This window comes from Melitaea cinxia, chromosome 30 (genome assembly GCF_905220565.1).
Source record: "Melitaea cinxia chromosome 30, ilMelCinx1.1, whole genome shotgun sequence".
Lineage (NCBI taxonomy): Eukaryota > Metazoa > Arthropoda > Insecta > Lepidoptera > Nymphalidae > Melitaea > Melitaea cinxia.
Window position 1 is genome coordinate 1,319,631 of NC_059423.1, and position 3,179 is coordinate 1,322,809.

The window sequence follows — 3,179 nt, forward strand, 5'->3', positions numbered from 1 at the left end:
CTATCGGTACGTTATAACTTTATATAACCATTATATAACTAATATGACATATATAGTTATATAATTTATATAACCGGTATAACGTATTAAAATAAGTTTTTATAAGTTATTTATAATTGTTGTTTTATTTTTTAAAAGTTTTCTGATAATTATTTTAAAAGTAATATTTGCTATTAATTAATTTTAAAAAAAGTCTGCTACGTTGTAACCTTTCTAAAGATACAATATCGAGAATCGTTTATAATATGTATAACTAGATCATTATGTAATAACTAAATCATTAGATTTAGTTATTAGAAGAAATATGTAAATGTCTATATTGGCAAAAATTGCTTATTAATTATTGGCAAATATTATAATTTGTCAAAAAAAAAAAAAACTTTGCAAATAAGTTATTTCTAGTGGCATTCTTTTATTGTTGTAACAGTTGTAAACGCTAATCGTTTTGTTGATTTTGAGACCAATAAATAGTTTAAAAGTTTTAAACCATGTCAGCGCGTTTGTGTGTGTGTTCTTGTGAATAGCGAGTTTTGATGTGTGAGTCAGTGTCACGATAGACGTCGTGCGAGACACACGTGTGTTTAGCGCTCTTTTGCGCTAATTAAGTGAAACTTGATATTTTATTATTTTTATTTTTGACATATTCTAATTATTTTTCAATTATCTATAAAATAGAACCGAAACAACTTGTATCTGTCACTCACAAGTTATTTCATATAACAAGTTAAACGCACACATAAATACAGTGCGTTAAAATGATTCGAATCAACGATAAGAATAATATATAAGTTATCATCACTCAAAGCTAACAACAGGCGATTTCAATCTTATTTATTAATTCGTATATAATCGAAATATCCATACTCTAGCCAGAACTAATGACACCAATTGACATAGTATTTCTTTGACATGACACCGTTTGACATTCTCGTAACGCCACTAGATGTCATGAATACAACTTTTGACATTTGTATAAATTTAATTCCTTTTAACTTACATGAGTAAAGAAAATATAGAGTGCGTTGTTCTGTTTGGACCTTATAATATAAGATTTTGATTAAGTATATGTTATCATAATTACTAAAAACCAAAATTGTATATGGCCATAAAATTTACGTTTGATAATTACGTTTAGAGTGGTTCGTGTGGATCGTTGTTTGTTATTATTTATTTGTATGGTATGTAGTTTTAATATTTGATGTGGGAAAAATACTGCACTGCTAATAGTCTTGATAGTTGCTGTGCAATAAAATTCATACTACCCTACCCATATCTTTGTTTAACTCGCTTCAGAAAAGGAGGAGGTTATCAATCCGACTGTTTTTCTATGAGTTTTACATTGTAACTTTTGACAGGATGTACCGATTTTGATGATTTTCTCAAACAAAAGCTGATGCTTGTCATGAGATTCCATTTAAATTTGATTGAGATCTGATGAGTACTTCTTGAGTTATACTTTCAGTCAGTCAGTGAAGCCTATTTCAGCCCACTGTTGGACAAAGGCCTCCCCAAGTTCACAAATATTATAAATGTGAACTTAACTATCTGTTACGTTGTCTCTGAACGGATTTCGATTAAATTTGGTACAAAGGTAGAGTAGATCTTGGCTGACTATATACTACATGGTATCAATCAAAGGCTGCCTGATATCGGGAAACAAAACACTTGAAAATGCTACTAATTATTACTGAAAAGCAGGCAACTTCGCCAGTACCAGCTATAGCTGATCATATTTTGCAGTATTTTTTTCAAAATCGCCTCAGTAATGAAACATCACGGATAGTATTACTAACAGTTATACGTTTATTGGGACGTGTTTGTGTTGTGAATATTTGAATCTCTACGTTTTTTTGATAAAAAAATATCTTGAAATCAAAATTGCACAGTTATACTTGTGAAGGAGGGAGCACGAGTTATGTATGATTCATTTTATTAATATGTGTAAAGTCAATAAGTATAAATAATGCTATTAAATATTAATTTGCTGTCGATTATGTTTGTTTGATTCAGCCTGTAACATCCCACCGCTGGGCGGAGGCGCCTTTCTCCACGTGGGGTAAGGGTCGGAGCTTAATCCACCACCCTGTTCCACTGCGATTGGATGTTTAATATATTTTTTTTTACGTGGAAAAATGGCATATACCCAAAAGTGGGACAATACATTCTGAACCGATCGATCGATCGATTTTTATTTTAATATCTATAAGAACTAATTTTTGTTCACTCTTACACATATTATGAAATAATTGTTTTTTTTTTTTTTCGATTGTCGAATTTGTAGCAACACTCGGTTAATAAGAAGTGTTGCTAGCATAAGTTGCATTTACAGAAGCCGGTGTCTATTTATTAGTTTTGTTTTTTCTTTTAATATGAGACGTTTGTTATTAAGAATTAATAATTATTAATACAAATAAATATTATGAAGGATTAATAATAAATAGTTATTTTAAGTTCAGTAATTATATATTAAAAAAAAAAAAAAAATTCAACAAAATATATATAAAAATTATAACTTAGATTCTGAGAATTTCTTATTCATTAGCAATTTCTCTCGCTAGTTAAAAAGTAAATGATGATAAAATTAAGACAATAAAACGAATTGAATTATTATAAATCACAATTTTTTCCGCTCTCTACTAGATTACTGAAAATTCATTATTCTTATATAAAAAAGCTTTTGAAATTTTGTAAAAATATGTGAAACTGATTAATGGAATGGTTTTAAAGTAAACCCCGCCCCCCCTTCCTGCTGGACATGGACCTCCACAAGTTCGCCCAAAAATGGCGTTTCCCCCCTTTAATTAACCCTATATAAAAGTATGTGAATTTATGAGTTTGACTCTAAATGTTTGTCTGTAGCGTTGTTTTGAAACAACTAAATCGATTTTGGTCTAGTTTCATATGTTTTATAACATTTTTTCACAAAATGTATATTAGTGACACATACTTGCATATATAACTAAAGTTGAGAAAACATGGCTTAGTTCTTTTTATCTATTTCTAAGAAGTTAAATTTGGTAACTTTAAAACCATTACAATCTTAAATAACAGACTGTAAATCTGCCAAATGTATGTAAATGTTTCTGCATTTTGTAATATATTACGTGTATCGATGGAAATATAATGATATTGAACAATAAAATTATTTAGAGGTCAAAACCAAATTATGGTTGGTTGTA